This window comes from Felis catus, chromosome C1 (genome assembly GCF_018350175.1).
Source record: "Felis catus isolate Fca126 chromosome C1, F.catus_Fca126_mat1.0, whole genome shotgun sequence".
In the NCBI taxonomy this organism is placed as follows: Eukaryota; Metazoa; Chordata; class Mammalia; order Carnivora; family Felidae; genus Felis; species Felis catus.
The window spans coordinates 2,692,469-2,717,820 of NC_058375.1; positions in this window are offsets into that span (position 1 = coordinate 2,692,469).

The window sequence follows — 25,352 nt, forward strand, 5'->3', positions numbered from 1 at the left end:
AGGCTGACAGCAAGGACTGGAAAGTTAAAAAGTTAATTAAAACTCCTGTGCCCTTTCTGCCCGCCGCCTCTGAGAGAGCGGGGGCTCGTTTCTCTTGTTTAATAAGCAAGCCGGCTGGTTACCGCTGTTAGCCAGCCCTCTGCAAACATTGCTGCTTATAATTTCCAAAACCCGGAGCCAGCTCTCCCCCTGATTGATATGTCAGCGCAGAAGAGCGGCTGGCAACGCCTCTCCCCTTAGAGCGTGTACACCTGGAATGGGCCAGGGGGGTGTGCAGGGAAGGTGAGGGGGCCCCTCCTTCCACTGAGCGGTTCTTTAAGGTTTGGGGCCAGGCCCTGAGCACCCGGGGGAGAGGTTCCCACTTCCTCTGCCTCTGTTGGTGTCACATACTCAGAACCTCGCTAGGTTCCCCGCAAACCTAGTTTTCTCAGTTAGTAAACACAGTGTCCCCAGTAGCCCTGAAGGCTGGGGCTAGCTCTGCCTGGTGCTTGGAACAGAAATGACCGGAAGGCACAGAAGGGACAGCAGCTGGAAGGCCCCTGCCTTTTTCTTTCTTGTGCTAAAGTTGTCTCAAATTGGAAGAAATGTTTCCTAAGCGCTTTGGGGGTGGACAGGGGGTGGTGAGGAATCCAGAGTCAATGCAAGCTCCCTCTTCCTTAATTGGGAGGCAGCAAGGTTGTAAGAGAGGCTGTGAAATATGATTAAATTGTTGCCGACCAAGGTCACCTTGGCTCAAAAGGCCCCACCAAGGCCAGCCTTCAGGCAAGCAGTGTCCTGGGCCAACTTCGGGGGTCTCAGGGAGACGGGGACACTGCCGGAGGGCGTGACAGATAGAACAATTGTCAGTTTTCTCAAAGAAGCAGAAGGTCCTGGGGATCTAACGCTCCAGGGTGATGGGCACCATTTCCTGGCCTCAGGAAGTTCTTAAAGGAATAATCCTGACATCCAAGTCTCAGGGAGGACTCGGGATAAAGAAACATCCCAGAGTCTTTTGGCTGGGAACACTGGAAAAAGAAAAGGCACAGGATGAAAAGAGTCTCAGAAAAAAATAGGAAGCTGTAGGAAGACATGTGTCCCCCCAGTTCAAACCCGCTCAGTAAAAGTAGAAGAGAGAAATTCCCCCGGAAGCTTGTTGGCAGGCCTCGTCGGAGGTCGAGCTGAGGAGACAGACACTGATATGGCCCTCCCCGCCTCTGTCACTCCTGGAGCGTGTTCTTGATTTGTTCAAAGACATAGCAATTATATACGCAAGCTCATCAAGGTTATGGGGGCGCTGGTGCTTATAGAATCCAGTCAAGGCCACTGCTGTGCGATTTCCATAGTGGAGGAGGCAGAGGCCACAGGTCAGTCTTTTCCTCCCCGGCCAGGACTGCACCCCCCGTCACATCTCTGTGGCCCTGCTCCGTCGGACCGCGAAGCTCTGGGCTCCCGAGCTCCTCAGGAGCTCAGTGGAAGATAAGGAAAACGTCTGCCCAACTTCTAAGCCACGGTTCCGTCTTGTTAGGCTTTGCTTTTGTTAGGTTTTTAAGGGAGACGCAAATAATTCTTCCGTCGTGAGAAAATACAGCTCTGAAAGAGGCATGGGAAATCATTTGAGATGTGCAGTTGTGTTGAAACCGATGTTAGTGTCTGAGCTCCTGGTGGTTTGGAAACCAGCAGGCAATTGCTTCTGCTATTGATTTCTCCCTGCAAGGGCTGCTTTGGAGAGCCGTGTGCATGCTGCAAGAGGTATAAAAGGTGGGTGAAAAGGTTGAGGATTTAAATCCCGAGTAGAAAACCAAAGGCGGCTCGCGGGCACTTGCTACGAAATTTGTAAGCAATAGTCGAAAACGGGCATCTGTAAAGCGTTTTCCAGATGAGGGCCGTGGGGTAACCCTGAATATAAATGGCCCAAATCCACCAGACTTGTCGGTGTTTTTACTAGCACTTTGCCTGTCTGGAAGCTATTTTTGAAAACAACCTCAGCGCTCACAAGTTAGTTGGCCAGCAGAAGCCAGTCTTTGATGCAGAGGTTCTGGCAAATCCCACGTTCAGTAGGAAGCTGGTGAAATACCCTTCTTGTGGTATGAATATTTCATGCGACTGGTGAAGCTGAGGGCAAGGTTATGCTAACTAAGCGGAAGGAGCGCTGTGTATCTTGCGGATGTGTTTGCTGAGAACAGGACGCCATTTACAAGCCACCCGCAGCAATCCTGTGAGCCTCTCTCCATCTGGATGGCGTCTCAACATTTGCTCAGTTCCCTTAGGATGAGACTGGCCATCACCATTCCTGGAGTCTCTACCTGTGCTAAAATCCCAGCAGAAGATGAACATTTGGAAGCATAAACGGGCTACACGTCTGAGATCAAAATCGCAAAAGGTCTGATGTGACCTCTCTGTCCCCCATATTGTGACAGGGCAATTCTAAGCAGGTAATACATGATTGATCTGAGATGGGCCAATCTGAGACCAATCATCAGTTGTATTGGACATAGGGCAGCCGTGTTCTGTATGAACTTGCTCAAGGATGCTGCCCGGGTCTTCCCCTGCACGGCCCTGGGAATCATGTGTCTGGACAGGCTGAGGATAATGACTGCGGTGGAGAAAGCCCCTGTGTTGGTTAATTCCATGTGTCAATGAGGCTAGTCTATGGTACCCAGATATTTAGTCAAACGCTATTCTAAGGGCCGCTGGGTGGCTCAGTCAGCTAAGCATCTGACTCTTGATTTAGGCTCAGGCCATCAAGTGACGTCAAGTTCCCGCATCAGGCTCTGAGCTGTCGGCACAGAGCCTGCTTGGGATTCTCGATCCCTCTCTCTCTGCCACCTTGCACCCCCCCCCAAAAAAAACAAATAAATAAACACTTAAAGAAACACTATTCTAGATGTTTTGTGAAGGTATGTTTTGGACGGCATTAACATTAAATCCACAGACTGAGAAAAGCAGATTACTTTCCATAAGGTAGGTGGGCCTCATTCCATCAGTTGAAAGCCTTAAGAAAAAAATTAATGCCCCCTAAGGGAGAGAGAATTCTGTCTCCAGGGAGCCCATGTGCTCTTGAGTGGTTTGTTTCTACAGCTCAAACCCCTGAAAGTCCTAGGGAAAATATTAATCAGGGCTCTGCAGAGAAACAGAGCCAGAAGGGTATGTCTATCTATGTGTCTATTGAGAGAAACCTACTTCACGGAGTTGGCTCACACGGTGGTGGAGCCTGCCAAGCTCAAAGCCTGCAGAGCTGGATGCCGTGCTAAAGACCTGGGGAGGAGCCGTCGGTCAAGTCTGAGGACCACCTGAGGACCCGTGGGAAGGGACACACTTCTTTCTCACTTAAGAGCTGCCGTCAGGACTTCTCCTTGGAGTTTCACGGAGGGTGTGAAGAGCCAGGCTGTTGGCGTGGTTCATCACTGGGCAAGGGCTCAGGTGCAGCATCAGGACGTGCCACCAGCCCGGTGTGACAGTGACAAACAGCTTCGCCTCCCTCAGCCTCAGCCCCTTGTCTGTAGGGCAGAGATGGGGAAGCTCCCTTCGTGGCACCTCCGTGCTGTGCACCCAAGGTAGGGAGCACAGCGAGTGTTCAGTAACCCGTGACGGCGGTAGCACTGTTGTCCCCGTTGGGTGCCATTAAATTACTGCACCGATGTCGAATCAAGTTGATTGTAATGTACCATTTCGGAGTTTTCTTATTTAAAATAAAGAAAGAGAGGTCCCCGAAGAATAGCGCATCTGCAGTCTGCGCCTGGTGGGCTCCAGGGCTCTGGAGGAGCCAAGGGTCTGGGTGTCTACACCACAGCATCGTCTTTGAAGAAGGCATCATTTAAGAGCATCCTCTTCGTAGGCTTCCTGGCTCCTGCCTGAGCCTCAGAGGTGCCAAAGGCATCAGGGGCAGAAAGCAGACTGAGGAAGGAAAAGGAGCAAGGGAAAGCACAGTGGGGAAGCTCAGAGAGGGTTGTGAGCTGTGCACTTTTGAGTGTGAGATCCAGCCCTCAACTTCCAAACCCGGGGCACCCAGAGTCGCAGCAGCTGTGAGGGGCTGGGAAGGAAACCCGCGTGGGCTGTCGAGGACTGTGTTCCTTCCTTCCTTTGCCAGAGGAGTCTCCACTGCGAGCCTTGGCTCATTAGCGGTGACGAGTGGCACTTGAAATGCAGAGTGGGTTCGAGCTCGCTTTACCTCCTCATCCTGGGCGGGAGCAGTGAGACATGGTCAAATGCAGCATCTCTTCCCTTCTGGTCAACTGACAGGGTAGGAGCCAGAGAGACTAGAAAACACGCTGGGGGTGGCGTTGAGAGAGCATCAGCGTGCGTGTCAGCCAGAGGCCCACCTGGGATCAGGGGCCGGGCACGTGGAAGCATTAAAAGGACGTTTAAGCAAATCTGGGGTCCAAAAGACCCCAACATCTCAAACAAGGGTTTGTGGGCTGAATGTTTGTGCCCCCGCCCCTCCCCCCCAGATTCATACGCTGAAGTCCTAACCTCCAAGGTGATGGTGAGAGGAGGTGGGGGTCTTTGGGAGGAGATGAGTTACTGAGGACAGAGCCCCGGGGATGGGATTCGTGTTCCTGTAAAAGACCCCAGAGAGCTCCCTCACCTCTTCCGCCATGTGAGAACACAGTCAGAGGGGCACCATCTATGGGCCGTGTCTGATCCGACACCACACCTTCTGGAAGCCTTGATCTTGGGCTGCCAGCCTTCAGAACTGAGAGCAAACCATGTCTGTTGTTTATAAGCTCCCCAGTCTGTGGTATTTTTGTCACAACAGCCCAAGTGACTAAGACACCAAGGTAGATTATTCTATTTGGCTTTGCATATTTGATATTTTTCTTTTTCTATTCTTTCCAGCTTTGTCTTTCAGCTCAAGAACAATGTTCCTAAAAGTTAGGAAACCTTGAGATCAAGTCTCAGTGGATCCAGACCCCTGCTGTGTGCACAGAGCATATCTCTCAGCCTCTCTGAGCCTCAATTTCTCCTGGAAAGAACAGCAGATGATTATTTACTCCATCTGGCACAGCTTCCCTGCCAGACATGTGCTTTTCCTTTCTATGTATAGAAGACCATTGCATATTAATGCCAACCATGTCAGTAAGTGAATTATCTAATTTGGTGGTTGTGGGCCCTGCTCCGTGCTGCCTGAAGGTTTTTCAGGGATTTCCGGGAGTGGGGAGGTGTTGAGGGAGGTGTTGAATTAGACCCCAAGAAGCTCCCTATTTATGTTACCTTTTGTGTAAGTCTTTGTGTCAGGGCACATCTTGTGCCCCATTTGACAGCCTCGCAGCTCATGCAGATGTTACCAGCCTTGCACAGGTGTGTGTGCTGTCTCCCAGCCTCGGCAATAAAACACTAGCAACACACTGTTCAAAATAGTACTTGCCTGATGAGGGGCAATATGGCACAATCTGGCAAAATCTTACACGCACACACCCTTTGTCCAAGGAATCGACTTCTAGGATCTATCCCCAAATGCACCAGGAAAAATGTGAAGACACGGGCTTATTCATTAGAGCACTTGCTCAAGGATGGGTCACAATCCAATGTCCACCACCAGGAAATTACTGAATGGACCGCGACCTAGCCATACAATGGATTATTTTGCTTCTGTGGAAAGGAATCAGGAATATTTCTTTGGGTGATTTAAACAAATTTGTTTCTAATATTTAGTTTTGAGAGACAGAGTGCAAGCAGGGGAGGGGAAGAGACAGAGGAAGACAGAATCCGAAGCAGGCTCCAGGCTCCGAGCTGTCAGCCCAGACCCCGACGTGGGGCTCGAACCCATGAACCATGACATCATGACCTGACCTGAAGTCGGTCATTCAACTGACTGAGCCACCCAGGCACCCCACAAACATTTTTTTGAAGCAATCTCTTGTATGCAGGGATAAGTGAAAACAGCAAGGTAGTAGATGAAAACAAAAAAAAGGTGTATATTTTTCTTGTGTTAAAAAACTTACATGGTCAAAGCTGGAATAGTTTGAGCAACAAAATAATGGTAACATTAGATTATAACCTAGAGAACGAAATAAATATCCATGAGCCCATGCCCGTATGCAAAAATGATTGAATAGATTCGTAAAGGAGAGGGAAGGAAGGGGCAGATCTTCCTTACAAAGGAATTCCAATTAATAAATATAGATTACCACCACCCCCCCTCCGCCACAGGATTTGGGGCTTCATTGCCCTCTCCTTGAAGGGGGTCTGGGCTTAGAGACCCCCTTCTAAGGTATCAAGGATGGGAAGGATTAACTGGTAGCTTCCCAGGGAACTCCAGTAGACATCATCTTAGCCAAGTGGTGGAGGTTAATATCATCATGTAGGTCATGTTGGCATCATTCGTGCACCTTTGGTACCATGTAATGAGCAGGGCATTGGACTGGTGTTCTTCTTCCTCCGAAGCCATCACCTCAGTCTAATGATGAGAGAAAAGGGAGACGAATGGAGCACCACGCTCTAAAATTTCTGGCCAGTGCACTCCCAAAGTGCAAGGTCATGAACAACAAGGAAACACTGAGGACCTGCCACGAATTGCGGGAGACAAAGGAGACATACCACCTAAATGCAGCACGGTATCCTGGACTGGATCCTAAAATGGAAAAGTGGTTATCAGTGGAAAACTTTGCAAATCTAAACAAAGTCTGTAACATAGTTGGTAGTATTGTACCAGTGTTAATTTCTCAGTTTTGACTTATGTGCCCTGATTATATAACATGTTAATATTAGGGAAAACTGGAATGAATAATATATGGGGACTCTTTGTACCAGTTTTGCAGCTTTTCTATAAATCTAAAATGATTCCAAAACAACATCATTCAAAAACAAGAGGAAGGACAAAATATAAAATATAAAAGAGAAAGGTGACTTGTGGGGTGAGAATAGGGTAAAAGGAAGAGGAACAGAACCAGAAGTCTGAATACAAATTATTTTGTAGGTCTGGCTTTGGAACCACGTAAATATTTTATGCATTTTAAAATAAAATTAAAGAAGAGCGCAACTTCAACGGAATATCCATATGCCAAGAATGAAGGCGGACTGCTCATTCACATCATATGCGAAAACCTACTCAGAATGAATCAAAGACCCAAAACAATCCATGGAAATCTATTGCCAAATGAAATAAATGAATTTAACTATGTATTGACTTGGGTTGTGTAACCATGGAAAACAACTACTTTAAATAACTTGAAATTAATTGCAAGACACATCCCTAGCAGGATATATCATGTGTAAGATAAATGTAGAGATACTGTTTTCACAATCGTATTTTTGGTGGTGGAATGGTTGTTATTTTTCTGAGATGATTATGTGCACCTTCTGGGATAGAGAGAATAATCAGTTATGTCGGTGTCACGAAAACTGGGATTTTCATTGTGAGAGACATAAGATACAGATGTCCATTTGTTTGGTAAATACTGCATAGTTCTGGTTTTAAAATATCCATAGGAACTGATGATGCAGTTTCTCATTAAAAATATTTCTTAGCTTGAACTTGAAATGATGACAGCAGCAATAAGCACTCATGGTGTTCAGACTGTGGTCTCTAAATACTACCAGGATAACTAGGGCTCCATCGATAAAGGGCTTATTTCAACAATGAGGCAGAAAACAAACAAGATGTGCCCAAAGCACCTTGTCATAACAGGAAAGGAGGCAAGGAAGCTATCAAAGACCACCAGGGTCATGTAATCATCATAATCATTATAAAAACAACAAACATCAGGAGCTACCCTGAAGAGGTTTCCACTGGCCAAAAAGGGAACTATTTGATTGTCATTAAGAATAACAACAGTACCAGGAGTGCCTGCGTGGCTCAATTAAGTGTCCAACTCTTTGTTTCAGCTCAGGTCATGATCTCACGGGTTGTGGGTTCAAGCCTCACATTGGGCTCTGTGCTAACAGTGTGGAGCCTGCTTGGGGTTCTCTCTCTGCCCCTCTCTCTCAGCCCCTCCCCTGATTGTGGTCAGTCTGTCTCTCTCTAAATGAATAAATAAACTTAAAAAAAAATAACAACAGTCATCAACTGAAACACATAAAAATGCTTACATTCACAATTTTGTAATGATACAAGGAGCACGTAAATGTTAAAATAAAATGGTAAAACAGAAAACATATCTAAAGTTCATGATCATCTTTGGAAAGTATTAAACTTTTGAAAGCTTAATACAGGGAAATAACCAGGCACTCTTTAACTCTCCTTTTGATGAAAGGAAGTTTCTTTTCTATAGGAATATTCCAGCTAATAAATAAAGAAGGGAGGAGAAGCATAGAATATCACCATTTTGTATTCCCTGTGAAAAATGGATGTAGGCAGTAATCATCAAAGGCCTCTAACACTACAGAGAAAGGATGAGCAAACAGTGTCCTGGTGGAATCCCACTCTGCTGATGAAGTGTTCCAGTCACCTAAATCTGACAAGACTCCTAGATTTCACTACCATTTTACAGGATATACAGGGAACAGAATAACCTGTCATACAACACCATGTGGATGCAATCCACAAAAATCCAGATGGAGGGAAATTATAGCACAACTCAGATTCTAAGGGGAATAAGAGAGAGAGAGGGAGACCCTGAACTGAAAGAGATTGGGGGTCACACCAGCCAACCAGAATGTTTGGATCCCATCTGGAGTCTGATTCGAACAACAACAACAACAACAACAACAATAAAACTGTAAAAAAGGAGGAAAAAATTTGCACTAAGACTGAATATTTGGTACTATTGTCAAACTTTAGGTATGGTGATGATACTGTGGTATTTTAAAATGAGCCCTTATCTTTTAGAGACGTAAGTAAAACTTAGAAGAATTAGAAACAATACGATGCCTGACATTTGCCTCAAAATGATCTGGGAGAAGCAGGGACATTGGTGGTTGGGTGATGGAAACATGGAGCTCATTATACTATTCTTTCTAATTTTGTATATGCTTGAAACTTTTCATAATGAAGGTATTTTATCTACCAATCTACCTCACTGATTATATCTAGTTAAGGCACGTGTGAGGCATGGGGACTTGTTCTAGACATCACAAACTGTCAGCTTCTAAAGCAAACTTATGGGGCCCTTCACTTGTGTTGTCAAGAAAAACTGTTACGTGGATTCTTTTGCAGGTCAGTTGGCTTCCCCCACCACGTGGTTATGCAGCAGCAATGAGCAAAAATGTGACCACAGTGGATGTGTGAGCGTGGGGTGCGGTGGGTTTAGTGGGGACAAGAAGGGAGAGCTTTGTGTTTGGCTGTGGGTGGGTTCACCTTTGAAAGTAGTCAATAAACATGGGAAGTTTCATGGTCTAACCAAGCAGCGGTACAGAGGCTGAGCACGATATGTTGCATGGGGTGTGGGCTCCGTGGGAGTACAGGGACAGTGCACACACGGATGAATAAGAGCACTCCAGTTGGTGATGTGTGGGGCCCAGATCACGGAACACAGTGGTGGAGGTGACAGTGGTCCTGGAAGTCCTCTCTGAGGAAAGCGTTCTTGAACTCCGAGCAAACATGAGAAGGGGCCAGCCCTGACTACTACTGGGACCCATCCCCTTCTACACACCTCCTGGCTCCCTGGGCTCCATGCATGCAGCCTGCCTCCCAGGTGGTCTTGAGCACAGCTGGCACGTGCAGGGCTCTGCTGGGCACCTGCTGTTCTCTGCAGCAGTTCCCTTTGTCATGTACCTGGGGGACGCTGTCCGTTTTTGCTGAAGGCTCCACTCAAGGGCCATATCATCAGAGTGGCCTTCCTGCTGAAACTCTTTGAGGGGGCACTGCCTAGTCCTCTTGCCTGGCTTTCCTTTCACCAAGCATTTCCCACCATCTGACATATTATAGATTTACTTGTTTATTTCCCCTTGTTGACAGAAGGAGGTCAGCTCCAGAAGGGCTGGGATTGAGTCTGTTTGGATATGTGTGAAGTCCCAGCCCCTGAAACGTACTAACGTACTAACGTACAGTGTGTACTCAAAACGTAGTTCTTGGACCAATAAACAAGAATACTATAGAAAAAAAAAGTTTGATAGCATATATTAGCAATGAAAATAAAATACAATGTATACCTTTGTTGCTTTGGTAAATGGAAACTAAAAAAACAAAAAACCAAAAACCAAAAAAAAAAAAAAAAAACCCAGAAAACAACCCAGGAATACATCTAATAGGAGACATACAGGGATTTTATGGAAAAAATTGTAAAATATTTTATAGAAAACCCAATTTGATGTCATAATTTGTCAAAATAAAAAGCTTTCTTCAAATTAATCTATTAACCAAAATTCTCATCGCTTATAAGCAGGACATTGATGAGGCAAGTCTACGACTTAAATGTAAGAGGAAGAGGATATAAAGGACCAAGACAGCCTTGAGCAAACCAAAGAAGGTATTGGGGTATTCTGAAGCCTGATGGGGACACTGCCATACCGGATATCGTAACGTATCATCAAGCTATGGCAGATAAGCAATGTGATGGTACAAGAACAACTGAATGGAACACAGTCCCCAGAAGCAGATCCATGCATGAATGGGAAATTAAAATATGAGAAAAATGTTCTTGGAGACCAGTGGTAAAATAGGCTGTTCAATAAACAGTGCTGGGACAACTGATTATCCACGTGGGGAATAAAATGAAATTAGCTCCCGTCTCATTATCTCATGCCACATCCAATATTAAATTCTAGCCACTTAAAAATCTAAATGAGAAAAGCCAAATACTTTCAGTTCAGAAAAAAAAAAAACTAGAATATCTTCAAAATTTCAGGATTACGGATGTATTTCTTAAGTAAGGTTAAAAAGCCAACGACAGAGAAAATCACTATTAAATTCAACTACATTAAAAAAATACTTTCAGTCATTAGGAGACGCTATATTAGAAACGCAAGCATAAGCCACGGGTCAGGGCGATCAGGTTACAAAAGGAATAAAAGTCATCCAAATTAGAACAGAAGAAGGGAAACGATGTTTACACCTATTCAAACTGATAAATGAGTCTGGAACACAAGCTCATGAAATGACATCCGCTGTGTTTATGTGTATTAGCGGTGAACAATCCAAAAATAATATCGGTTATAAAACAACCACATTTACAAAGCACGAACAAAGAGTAATACATTCAGGAATAAATGTATCATCACTGAAGGAAAATAAAGAAAATCTGAATGAAGAGGAAGATGTCCCAAGGCCACGGATTGCACCACCCACTCTAGGTAGGACAGAAAAGTCTCTCAAGTGACTGACAGATTCAATGCAATATCCACCAAAATACCAGGGGCCTTTTTTGCAGAGATTGACAAGCTAATCCTATGAGATTCATATGGAAACGTCAGGAACCTGAACAGCCAGAACAATCCAGAAAAGTTTCAAAACTTACCTATTCCAAAGCTACAGTAATTAAACTATGTGGGTACTGGCTTAAGAACACACAGACTGATGGAATAGTACTGAGAGTCCAGAAATAAACCCATGCATTTGTGGTAATTTGATATTTGATAAGAGTGCCAAGACGATTCAATGGGAATAAAATAAAGAGCCTTTTTAACAAATGGTGCTGGTACGATTGCACATCTATATACAAAAGAATGAAGTTGGACCCCTAGCTCACATCATATACAATAACGAACTCAAAATGGATCAAAGACCTAAATACGAGAGCCAAAACTATAAAACACTTGGAGGTGTAACGCTTAAGAGGCTCTCGTTGTTGCAAATCTTTATGACCTTGGATTAGGCAATAGTTTCCTGGCTATGACGCCTAAAGCAACTAAATGAAAAATAAATGAATTGGACTGCATGAAAAATAATTGCCAAATTCAACTACATTAAAGTAAAAAAAAAAAAAAGCAAGTCCTGTGGGTGCTGTTTATCCCCCCAGTAAAACGAGGGGCTTGGACCAAGCTGATCTCCAAGGGCCCCTCAAGCTCTAGTCTTCTGTTGGCATTGGGACACTTCAAAATGCAAGTGGCTGGTCCACAGACCAGAGCCTTATAATTTTTTTTTTCTGAGCCCCTTATGACATTTGTCTTTCTCTCTCCGACGTATTTCACTTAACACTCACCAGCTCTGTCCGTGTCGTCATAAATGGCAGGATTTCATTCTCTTTCTATAGTTGAGTATATACCATTGCATGTATTAAAGACAGTAGTTAATTCATCTGCAATTTACTTTGCGTATGTGGTGAGGTACAAAGTCAATTTTCCTACCACCAATTTAATGTCACCTCTGTCGAAACCAGAATACACATGGGTGTGTCTGTTTTTGCATCCTTACATCTGATTTTGGTTCCATGGCTTTAATTTCTTATCCCTACATCAGTGACAGCCTTTGGCAATGTGACAGGGACCATCACCCATTTTTGTTCAGCTTAAACAAAAATGTTTTGGCCTTTTTTGAACACTTGGTCCTCCACGTCACTTCAATGGTTTTAAACTTTCACAAAACACCCTGCTGGTCTTTTGGAATGCCATTAAATTTACTGATTGGTGCTTGAACCTATTTATATCTGTGCCTAGGTTTCTCATAGTTTGATATTGTGAATGAGAAATTTTCTAAATTATATTTTCTAATAAATTTTTTTAATGTTTACTTATTTCTGAGACAGAGAGAGACAGAGCATGAGTGGGGGGAGGGGCAGAGAGAGAGGGAGAGGCAGAATACGAAGCAGGCTCCAGGCTGTCAGCTGTCAGCACAGAGCCTGACGTGGGTCTCGAACCTGTGAGATCATTACCTGAGCCAATGTTGGATGCTTAACCGACTGAGCCACCCGGGTGCCCCTATATTTTCTAATTTTTTAAAGAAATTCTTATATGACCTTCAAGATATGCAATGAGATGTAAAGAATAATAAATATACGCTCCTGTACCTATTGGCCAGGATGGGGAATAAAGGCTATCACTGTAATTAAATGCTACCAGTTACCCCTTCCTCATCACCTCTTCCTCCACCTGAGATGTAACCATGATTCTAAATTTGGGGTTTGCTATAACGTGCACCTCTTCTCCTTATACTCCATACATGCACATCCAAATGTATTGCTATGCATGCTTTGACCTTTAGATAAGCGACATCACATCGGGCACACTCTTCTGCAAGTTGTGCTTTTAATTTTAAATTTTTTTTCCAAAATGTTTTCCCAGCATAATTGTACGATTCCCCAAGGCCACGGATTGCCTTGAAATTTGTAGCTCTAGTTTATATGCTCACAGATATGTAGACAGTATCCTCTGGCAATAAATATACCTGCATTTCTGTGGTTGGACATTTTAACTATCTCTCTGATTTGTTTTTCTGTTGCCAACAACACTGTTTGAGCTCTCTTGCGTATCTTCTTTTGAATACACAGGAAAGTTTCCCCGGGCTGCACAGAACCACTGGGCCTTAGGGCGTGCATATCTCTGGTCAGACCGGATATCCGCAAGCCGTTCTGGCGGCTAGAAGACTCACAACAACAGTAAGAAGCACTTACACCCAACAATTCCATCCCCTGGTACTGAGGATTGAAAAGTCATTCACACAAAAACGTGAACGTGAACGTTCAGAGCACCGTTATTCCTAACGGCCAAAAAGTGGACACAGCCCCAAAGTCCATTAACTGCTAAATGGATAAGCAAAACGTGTTGCGTCCAGACAGTGGAACGGTGCTCAGCCGTAAAAGGGAACGGAGCACTGATCCGTGCGGCAACATCCATGAGTCCTGCACACGTCATGCCAAGGGAAAGGAGCCCGTCAGAAAAAGCTTCATGTAGGATGCCATCTACATGATGTTCCTAACAAGCAAATCCTTAAAGTCAGAAGGTACATTAGCGGTTGCCAGGGGCTGGGGGATGGTAAGTGGGGGGGAGTGCTTGACTTCACAGGGCATCATCTCGGGGTGAGAGAACGTTCTGGAATTGGAGAGGGGTGGCAGTTGAACAATGTTGTGAATGTATTGAAACCCACTGAATAGTTCACGTTGAAAGAGCAAATTACGTGGCATGTGGATGTGGCTGCCACGTGGAGAAAGGCATCTGTGACTCAGGTAACAGACGACTAGCACTTTAGATATTTATGCAACTTGGATGCACCCGCAGAATCAGAAAATGGACTGAACATATGAATGGGCACTTTAATAAAAGGAAAACACAAACGGGCAATAAATATGTGATATAAAACCACAGGAATAGAGGACAACACAGAGCCTCTTTATTTTAAAAAATTTTTTTAACACGTATTTATTTTTGAGAGACAGAGGGACAGAGCGGGAAAGGGGCAGCCAGAGAGGGAAACACAGAATCTGAAGCAGGTTCCAGGCTCTGAGCTGTCAGCACAGAACCCATGAGCCATGAGATCATGACCGGAGCTGAAGTCAAAGTTGGACCTTTAACCGACTGAGCCACCCAGGCGCTCCTTGCACAGCCTCTTTATTTTGGGCAGTGGACTGGCCGAATCTGGCCCTGCTTTCTCTACCACCTTCTCAGGTCCCTCCTCCACCCCTAGAAAAAAACTCTTCTACAGAAGGACAAGCAGGAACGAGACAGGACCATGTGGACGGAAGTGGGGGGACATGGAGAGAGAGAGACAGAGACAGAGAAGGAGACACAGAAGGAGAGAGAAAAACAGAGAGATAGAGGGAGAGACAGAGAGACAGAGGAAGAGATAGAGACCGAAGGGGAGTCAGAGGGAGATAGAGAGAGACCAAGAGACAGAGGAAGAGACAGAGAGAGACAGAGGGAGACAGAGAGAGAGAGAAGGTCAATAAGAAAACCCAGACGCTGACCGCTGGGCAGGGCCCTTGAAGCCAGCGCTACTCTCGCACTTTTCAACTACAGGGGCCGATAAACCTCATTTTCTCTTAAACTATTTTGAGTTGGGTTTGCTGCCACTTTTATCTGAAAACACTCAGATGTAGCTGTTGTTGGACTACAGTCAATGCTTGAAAATATTTGTAAAATAGAATCGCATTTGCTCTTTCCAAAGACAGTAAAAATGAAGAACCAAATGCTTACATATTAAGCTATTTTTCTCAGCACCGTCGGCCACCCCATGCTGTACCGTGAGTGTCTTGCCTTATCATTGTCTCCAGAGCATATAGAAAGAGACCTTCTGCTGACTTCCTGGCCATTTTGAATTTCTTACATATAGGGCGGGGATGCTAGGATTCTTTATGATTTCATAAATCTCCCCAAACCTAAGCGATTTGGATGCATTTGGGCATAACGAGCTTCTGATTCATATCTTCCCTCATGTTGCCAAAGGTGTTTGTAACTCAGCAAAATTCAAAACACATGACCAGACACAGGGCGCTGATGGTGGGTGGGGTCTGAGGACAAGGTTACAATATGGGAAAGAGTGAGCATGGGTGGCCAGAGCCTAAGCCCAGGCTGATTGTCCTGGCATCGTCTCTTCTGCCCAGCGGATGAGTGGTCTCCTCTCTCCAGTCCCAGCTACAGGGGTGTTCCCACTGCTGATTCTCCCGTGCCTCCTGCATTGTTGCCATTGTGGCCACGTTAAGGAGCCGGCCCCAGATCCTCCTGCTGTCTTCAGCCCCGTTAATCAAGTTTCCCCACCCTCTTGCAAGCTGGTGATTACGTCTCTGCCCAATTTAGTCTGTGGATCGTAGCAGCCCCTGGTTTTGCAGGAACCACAACACAGCCATTGAAAGGCATGTTCCTGGTTGTGTTCGAGGCTGTGAAGAAGGTCCACAAATTCCCCCAAACAGAAGAGACTGATGCTCTGGCCACTTGGAGAACAGATGCGCACAGCACCAGAGGCCAGAGGGAGAAAGCAGCAACTGCTGTGACCATTCAGACTCAGCCTCTAGGCTTATTCCATCAGCAAAGCTCTCTTGTGCTAGTGACAAAGAATGGAGATCGTTTCTTGCTGTCTGCAACTCCGAGAAAGGGGATGGTCGATCTCCGTGGTCCAAGGGTTCTGGGAGGGATATGGTGAATCTTTTTTTGTCTCAAACACCAGGGACCAGACAGGCTACAAAGAGGCCAGCTCTGGAGCAGGGGAGGGGAGGCATGTGAAGGGAAAACATTTCGCACCTTGGCTCAAAGGTGGCAGGGGAGGGGCGAGGAAGGAGGGCAGAACTGGTGTCAGACTCTTAGGTGGGGTTGAGGTGGGTTACAGCTGAATTTTGCGCTCCCATCTTCTAAATGAGGAGGTGGGGGCGGTTGTTAAATGTTCTGAGAAATCAAGACGCATAACATAAAAATCATCTGGATAACAACTTCATTATATTAAGGCAAGTAATTGGAGGGCCCGTGTGTGCCGCGTCCGAATATTCTACATGCACATCTCAACTCTCATCTGCATATCCATAAATGCCTTATGGATAATGGCTGTTATAAAAATGATGAATTACTTAGGTGGGTTCTTTTTAATGAAATGAAGGAAAGATTGTCTCTAGACGTTATTTCCTTGAGGGACACGCAGCAGCAAATGACGTGGTCTCCTCCAACTTTGCCAGATGCTTTTTGTTGTTGTTTTTTTCCTGTTCGGTTTTGCTGTGTTTCTGAGAGAAAATGTTCACAAGCACCAACATCTCTAGATTTGCAGAAAATTAATTCTGTAGATGATGTGGAAACGATAGCCTATAAAGTTAATGAGATATTACTGAAGGCTGGATAAACAATTAGCAGTATTAGCTGCGGAGATAAACTAGGACCTGTTGCTATCTAACAGAACTGCAACTAATTAAATTGAAAATTACAGCACAAGCGTGTGAAAACAAAAGCGAATGGAATGGGGTGAGAATTAACGGAGATAATATTGCAAAGGCAACACTGTTATTAAAAATGAGAGGGAGGGTGGTGTATTAAAACCATCAATTTCCCCCCTCCCCCATCCTTTGCTGGATTTTGTGTTAATCATTGCATTTCCCCGTGGTGCCCATGATCCCAGCGTGTTTCTGGCCACTCTGCGTGTCTCCAGAGATTCTAAATCTGCGGCTTCTCGGGCTCATCACCTGCAGAGTGGCTGTGCCCACCCAAGTGAAGGAGTCCCTTCCTGACCCCACAGACCATCCACCGATTCCCTGAAGCATGAAATTGGCTTCCTTGTTTCTGAGCATGAAGAGCTATAGACCTTCCTAGAAAGAATGAGCTGCATTTCAAATGTCAGCATTTTGTGTTAGATTTGGGAACCCTACAGCCCAGCTCCCAGGCTGAACAGGCTGGTTGCTGGTCTGGCCCCACCCCTGGCCAAGGGAAAGATGTGGGAGAACCAGATGTCTGTTTGGGAGTCCCAAGGTCGGTTGTAGCCAAGACATGAGAAGAAAAACAAAACAAAACAAACAACAAGAAAGAAAAAAAAAAAAACCTTCACCCATCTTGTTGAGCACATCCGGGTGTTCTGAGGGCACTGGCATCATCTGTAGATGTAACTGTTTCACATGTAACTGAGGGGCCACAAAGTCACGTCCCTTTCATGAGAGCCAGGGAATCAGCTGCATGACTCCAACCTCATGGGCTTCTCTCTAAGGCTGCATAGGCTGCTCTACTGACAGATAAGAAGCCTGCGTTGGCAGGGAGTCACTGTCTGGTTCCATCCCAGCTCCTAGAGAAGGGGCAGGACTAGAGAAATCTTCTGAGAAGAACTTGAAAGGTTAGAACTTGGGGGAGCATATGCTCTCAGAATTTCTTTAGCCAGTGACATTATCCAGAGAGACCTGAAGGGCATTTTGTCCCACTAAAGAATAAACCTGCAAAAGTCACATAGCTAAGTGGTCTGAGAATGGCCCTTCCATGGATAAGAGCATCTCTGATTTCCACAGGATTTATTGGAACTGGAACTGGAACATTAGACTTTAAACTCCAAATAGAAGGGTTTCTTCCCACCCCCCCCCCAATATTCAAGGCTTTCTCTAGGCTCCCCCCACTCTTCCAATGTCTCTAACTGGACAGATTCCTTCCCTCTGGGCCACCAGAACCCTTTCTCTGTTACTGCAAAAGGGGAACATGGGTTGTGGAAGACTTTCTCTGGATCCCAAGGTCCTGACTATGCACCACTTGGTTTTACCCTTATTATATTCTGTTTTATATTCTTCTCTAGTTGACTGTGCATGCCTATTTTGTTTCCCCAAATAGTAAGCTACAAGACTCAGGAACTACACTCTATGCACCCTCACACACACACATATACACATACACCGCCCCCTCCCACCATGGCTAGTTCTGGCTGGCCATACCACAGGGTCTCAAGGGTGGTCATCATGAAATCAGCACCTGTTTGAATCTGTGGTGCTTAGCTCTCTTTAGACCAGCCCAGCTCTGTCCCCTATAAGCTACTCCATCCAAGAAAAGAAGAGACGCAGCACCTTGCTGAAGTGTCTCCTTGGAGCCTCTGCGTCTCCCTGTGTTGTCCCTACTGTTCATGGCAGTCTTCTGACTTTCTCTGTCATTAAATAAAGGTCAGTTATTGACAACCTGGTTGGAGAAGAAGCATTATCAAAGAGGGGGCTGCCATGTTTGATGCATACAGTCTCTTTGATAGATCACAACATGAAGGCCTTTGCTCCAGGCAAACTGCTCTGAAACCTGGCTGGATTACCTGTAGGAAAGAGAACTTGTTTGGGAGAAAGTTGGAGGAGAATTCACTGCTCAGCAGGAACCCACAAGAATGGCGGTTATCTCAGTCCACACCAGGGCTGAATAACTGAGTGCAACTCCAGCACAGGCCACTCAATGGGATGATGTTGTGCTCTCTGGCAAGAACCCAATGGGTAGTCAGGCCCTCTGTTGTGGAGGTTCAGCTGCCCTTACTGGTTCCATGAAAAACTGGGACTTGGTGCTCATTGAGCCACACCCAAGTAACCTTCTGCAGAAAAGGAGCCAGGGGCTAACTAAGCTTTCAGGACTTATTCTGATCCACCAGAACCTCACAGCACACAGGGATGATGATCAATTAATCCTCAAGAGTGACTTCTCTATCAACACAGACATATGTTTCAAAGACGCCCACCCAAATGAGCACCAGTGACTCCATTTGCTCGACAGATGTCATTCTTTCAGGTGAAGATAATTATCCAAATGAAATCTCAGGAGAGGCTAAACTTGAAAACCCTTCAGAGTCATATCACATGAGATTAGAGCTGCAGAAAAATACTTTAGTGTAAATACTGTAACTCTACCAGTAATTAAATAACCTTAAACTGACTCATTATCTTCAGAGTTACATGTTAATAATTTTACTGGCAAACATTTTGTAAGTTAATTTTGAAAAGACTAAAGCACAGATAGATTTAATTAATTCCGTATTTACACTAGATTTGCACTTTTCACTTCAAATAATTTTTTTGAAAAGTCAAGATGTGTATAGGTATATTGCATAAATGTCAAAATGACAATGTCACCCTGAAGTTGTTTGGGAGGGGAGCTCCATCTTAGGGGATAAGGCTCAAGGAAGACAAAGCTTTCTATACTGCTCTGTCAATGGAGGGTCACACTCAGGCAAGACGGGGGCCTTCTGATGGGAAAATTAGACATCAATGGTTTCCTACCCCTTTAGTTCATTTAAGATGTTGGGAAATTCATCATCATCCTACAAGATGTCTCATGATGGTTTTCTCCCCCCCCCCCCATGTGATCCTGTGTTAGATATGCCATTTACTGGAGGGTCGAGCCGGTGGCCAAACAATGGTTAAAAGCTAGAGTGAACCCTTAGTCCTTTTTTCAGAAAGGCATTCAATATATTATTTCAAATATGGCCCAGTCTGGAACCTGGGGAGATAAATGCCATGTGTATTGGTATTTCAAGACATACATGCTTTCAGTACTGAACCCTTTGGACAGCTTCATGCAGCAGGGCTATTCCTCTCTAGGAACAGGTAACACCCTTCCCCAAAAGTTGATTCCATCATCTTCTCCCTCTGAACCTCTGCAGGAACCCGATGGTGGGGTGTGTGTCTTCTCTCAGTTTTATTAGAGAAAAATCCAACCTGGAAGAGGGTCACTCGCCATCTACCCACCCATCTGCCCCCACATGATGAAGCATGCCTGTGACCATCAACTCATTGATCTCATCTCTTGTCTTCAATTGCTTAAAGAAAAGGTAGATATTGCCTCCTAATTAACCCATGTAACCCTGAAGTTTCAGATATCTTTTCGTTAGTGAAATTCTGGGTTAAGGTTAATGAGTCAACTCTGCTTCTAAGCATGTTCTTTCAGAAGGAAATTCATGCATGCTAGAGGAGGCGTGCAAGGACATAACATGCCTGTGCTACAGGGTCAGGGCGATGTGAAGCAACTTTTAATAAGGCAACAGGCAGAGGTTGGAGGTTGAGTCAGATTCTTAGCTAACTACAGACACATTATTCTGGGACTGATTAACATTCAGAGTCAGGATCAAAGCTGGAGGGGACAAAGGACATTTTTTGAGCTAAACCCAAGGATGTCTATTGTGTAGAAGGAAGTCTTATGCCTAGGGAGGAATCCAGCCATGACTCTGCATTTCCTCTGTGAGCTTTAGGAATTAGCTTTCTCATTTAGAGTCCAATCGTAAGCCAAGTTGAAGGGGAAGAATATCACTGAGCGGCATGTGGAAGCAAAGATGGCCTCAGGTATGTAATTTAGCTGCTTGCTCTGAGAGGCTGAGGATATGGTGGGCTGTAGGCCTAAGATCCCCACTCAGAAACTCCCCACCGTTTTCAACAATGCTGAACTCTATCATACATATGGGCATCATTTCTTGGCTGCATTAATTTTTAATAAGCTGGTTGCATCAGATCTAATCGTACCACAGAGGGCAGTTTTTATATTTTATAAGCATAAATAAATCCCTTCCCAATCTGCAAGCTCCTTGGTGGCAGTTTGCAAAGGCTTTTGGGTAGCATGCTTTAAACCTTCATCTCTTATAGTCACCCTGGACTTGTAAGTACCTCTACAAGATTCATTGTTGCTTGAATAATTGAATCTATTTAAAGAAATGAAGCCAATTAAGTTTTCAGTTTATGACCAAGAAATAATTTCACCATGTGTGGTCAGATTCTGCTAAGTATCTGGGGATTCAATTATTGTTCAGAGCTCAGAAAAGTCCAAACAGGATCCTAAATTATGTGGACAGACTTTTCCTTGGCATTTAGCAAGTTAACCTCTGAGTCCAGACTTGATGGTAAAGACATCAAACCCCAAAACTCTATGTATCTAACATCTGCAAATTCTCTAAACAGATTTTTCTACCAAGTTCCAGGCCAGATTTGTAAGCTGGGGTTTGTGGCTCTGCGCTCTGGTTTTAGTGTTATTAGTTTTGTTTCTCTTTTCTTTTTTTTTCCTTCCCAAGTGCTCCTTACTTCTTTCCACAAGAAACCCAGTGCCCTCCTAGGTCTCCTGCTGATCATTTTTTAAACATAGGGCTCTATAGGCACATGAAGGTGCTAAGTGATGGATGAAAGGTTAAAAAGAAGTGAACTTTTTTGTGGGAATTTGCATTTTGAATAGGAACTGAGAATAGCCAGAAGAAAAGGCAAGCAGTTGGAATAGTAGGCAGAGAAGGAGCCTGGTGACGTCTCAGTTCTCTGGGGGTGCTTGCTCTGTTTTATGTGGGATAAATTCATCACTGTTCCTCATCCCTGTTCACAGCAAGGGGCCACAGCCCCCAGCAAGTTCCGGAAAGGGAGGGAGATTGAGATCTCAATACTTTTTCCAATCCTTGAAGTGGAGTTTGTCCTTCAGTGTCAACAACATGCATAGTTCCCTTTGATGATTCGGTGACGTGAGAAATGCCAGACAGAGGTGGGTTTGACATGCACCCACGAGGACCTGCCTTGATCCAAGGCACTCGCCTTCTGATTGGTTCACATTTTATAAGGTTTCTAACCACCATGACCCCACACTTCTTGCTCTTCTGTGGCTCAACCATGAACATGTGTTGGCTAACTAACCACGGCTGTGCCAGGTTAACCTGGCTGTTCCAGGACATGGAGAGCTAGGCAAACCAGCTGTGCTCCTTAACCTCTCAGAAGAAAAGTCTGATGAAGAAGAGACATGTTGATTGATCACCATACTGATGTCTATCTCTCTGGCTGTCCTTTGTCTTTGTAGAATGTATCTCTCCCTCTGACCACATCTTCACTTTTATGTACCTGGATCTTCTTCTCCTCCTTTCACTCCCACTTAGGTGATTAGTTTCTTTCTTTCTTTCATTTCATTATCAATTCTATGCCCGTGACTCCTAACTCGGTGCCTCTCCCAAGCTCCAGACAGGTTTCCAAAACTTCTTAATAGACATCTCCACTTGGATGCCCCACTTCCTTCACAAACTAATCACGTCCCAACTCAACTTGGAAACTTAATGATTACACTGTCACCTTTTATGCAGTGTTCCAACTGGAAACCTGAATGTCATGCACGTCCATTCCCTGTCGCTCCGCATGCACGCCCAAGCAGTCATGAAGGGTGCCAGTTTTATGCCCTGGATCTATCTTACATTTGGTTCCTTCCATTCTTCCAATCTCTACCTCCCAGATTATTGCAAACTACTATGTTTTCCCCTATTTCTGTCACGTTGCTATCCCTCTTTAAGTCTTCCAACACCCTTCACAAATGGCATTTCCTCCATGAAACCTTCCCTGAATCTCTCCCTTCAAGTAATCTTTCTTCCACTGAGCCTTTCATCTCCTCCTGTCTTGCAGCACATATCCAGAAGTGTATGTATCTTATATCAAGGTTATTTGGGCACTTGTATTGACCCACCTACTGTTTTCTTGAGAAGGACCATGTCTTTTTTGTGTCTATACTCCCCTCTCCTGTAAGGATCCCTGGGCCATGCCTATTATGTGAACAAAAAGCAACATTAGGCTAAGAGAAGAATTTAAAAACATTTTCGAGTAAGGCACCTGCCCCATGTGCTTCATTGTTTGTAAGAGAAACGAGGAGGTAGCTGGGCATTTCTGTGAAGTTCCACCTTACTGGGCTACACCCAGTCCTACAAACGGACACTGGAAGAGTGTGAAGCTAGGGACTCAGGTCCCAAACCTCTCCAGCCTATCTGGATGCTATAAGATTCCACCACTGGGGAGAGTGGACCCTGGAGCATGGTTGGATTTGATGTCACCAGGGAGCCTCTGACAACCTGCCAAAACCTCCTGGGGGAATGCATTTAGCTGTTGTGGCTGGGGAGCAACCAGGAAAAAAGCAAGATTCTTGGGAATGAGCCTTCAGGCAGATGGCTCTGGGGGTTGGGCTAGTACTGAAGGGAGATGGCTCTGGGGGTTGGGCTAGTACTGAAGGGAGGAAACGTTGCAGCCAGAGGGGTTAAAGCTCTGAAGGCAGTACATGGGCCATGTTGGGGCTGCCATCCTGCCTCACAGATATTCAGGCTTCTGTGGGTCAGATTGTCCACACAGGATATGACCATAGGCTCCCTTTGTCATCCTTGCGGGGCTAGAGGCCAAATGGGCATATCTAATGGCTTCTCTTCTACAAGGTGAACTTGGGGAACCGTCCTACACCAGAAATGCTTTCTGGAACCATATGTATATGATGGATGCTTTGGGGAGGCTGGGGTTGCCAAGCACCCCCAGACCGGTTTATGTTTAGTGCTATTGAAGAGGTACCATGAAGAGTTCCCAGCAAGAACTCACACACATTAACCAGGGTAACATTTCCTCGTTCCTGGGATCCAGGCAGTGTGAGTCTCCTCCTGCAGCACAGTCTGACCACATGGTGAAATTATTTCTTGGTCATAAACTGGAAGTTAATTGGCCCCATTTCATTAAGTGGATCTAATTATTTAAGCCCCAGCAAAGGTTCTGGTGATAGTTCCTAATGAGGGTGCTCTTAGCTGTCCCCTGCCTCAGGGACCCAGCTGGCACCCTAGTGGCCCAAATGAGTTAATGTAGCAATGACTAACCAGACCAGGGGGCCAGGGAGGAAAAAAGGTTCCCCAGAACTATGGCCTTGGGAGCCAATTGCCTAGATTAAGATGTTCAAATACCTCCACAACTGAATTAGAAATGAGTTTGGAACTTTATCCAACTGTACAAACCAATGTAAAATGTTCCTAGAGACGAGGAGGGGGGCAAAGGGCCATGGCTGTCGAAATGAGGTCCATAAAACACGGGCAGTCAGTGTCCACTTAGCAATCCTGGGACTCTAGTCCAGAATGAAGCTTCTGGGTATTTGTGGGGTTGGCTGTGCTCCAGGGCGGGGTACTGAGCCATGCCAGAATGATTGTATTCTTTTCAGCTATGGTATCAGAGAGCCTCCCACAAGCCTTGAGATGAATGCAGTGACCACACAAAATGAATAAAGGAATTATGGAAACTTAAGCAACTGTCCTCAAATTTCTCCCACACACAAGAGAATTCATTTCCTTCTAGGTATGGCTGTCAGTGCTGTCTGATAAAATAATTAACCGACATTTTTTCATTGTAATGGGTTACTGAAACCCCAAATTTCAATGTATACTTATTCCCTTAATCCTGAGTCCAGTTAATGATGTCTAGATTATAAAAGGATTTTAAAGTATTTTATTTTTGTGCAATTTGAAGCAGACTTACAAGCCTGTTACACACATATTGGGGGGTGGCGTGTGTATGTACTTGATTCCCAATGGCCAGAGTGAAACGGCTCTCATGGCACGAACAAGGACGAAGAGGGCAATGATGGTGATGATGATGATAGCCGTTGGGATCTTCAGGTGCCCCATATGACACCATTCATCATTCTCCGGCCACAATCAGCTCCTGACCAAATTGGGAAATAAAATACAGAAGAAGGATCCAATGGAGTCTAACACATGAACTATATTACAGGTGGAGGTCAGGTTTGATGACACAACTCCAGTTCTGCAAACCTTGAGAGCTGGAGGCGTTGGGTAGACCTTCCCACCCTTCCCAGGACTCCCCATGGTGGACCCCAGAGGAGGAGAAGGGCACTTTCAGGAGTGCCCCGAATTTACCAATCAGATAGATCCCTGCATATGGAAGGATGCATTCTGGAAAAGAAGAGTTTTAGGGAAGCCAGTTGGGAGCCAAGGGCTGTGTTATCACATCAACTACGTCCCGTCTCAGCCTCATAACAACCTAGGGTGAGCGTTACCACTCCCGTTGTGGAGACAAAGACTTGATGTGGCCCGAAAGTTAGATGGCTTACCCGAGGTCGCACAGATAGTGAGTGATAGCACAGGAATTTTGAACTCTGGATTTTAAAGCTTGGAGCCTTGGTACTTGACATGTAGCATCATCACTGGCTGAATGGAGAAGCAGATGTGAGGGTTCGACTGTCTTCTACAAAGACAGAGATGAAGGGATTTGCAAAAATTGTGAAATAATGCCACTCTCCTCACTAATATTTTTGTTTTAGAAAATATATTTCTCTTTATAAAAATGTTTATATTACTATGTAGTAGGCTTATTAGCTTAATGAAATGATAAATGTTTTATTCTTCTGAGTTTTAATTTCTAATATGATAAATCTGAACAGATATCAATATC